We start from the raw sequence: 384 nt of genomic DNA on the forward strand, positions 1-384 counted from the left end.
CTAAGAAGTCGATACTGTCTTTTGAAATCCCGAACCTTTTCTTGACTGACTAGGTGAGAAAATCATGAAATGAAGGTTCTGGGACTTCAGTGATGAAGTGGAGACAGTCAATTTCTGCACTTGCTGAGTCAGAACTGGGTCCGGCAACGGGATCAGCTTCAGGCATAGTTCCGTTACCAGGGGGAACCAGACACTGTTGGGCCATTTGTGGGCCACTATTGCTGCTGTTCCGCGAAAGGATCTCAGATTGTCGAGGACTTTTAGCAGAAGGTTGGTTGGAGGGAACAGATATATCTTGGACCATCTGTTCCAGTCTATAGACATCGTGTCCGTTGCTTCAGCTAGGGAATCCTACGTACCGGGATAGCTTCTTGTTGTCGCTCG

This window comes from Palaemon carinicauda, chromosome 12 (genome assembly GCF_036898095.1).
Source record: "Palaemon carinicauda isolate YSFRI2023 chromosome 12, ASM3689809v2, whole genome shotgun sequence".
NCBI classification, from domain to species: domain Eukaryota; kingdom Metazoa; phylum Arthropoda; class Malacostraca; order Decapoda; family Palaemonidae; genus Palaemon; species Palaemon carinicauda.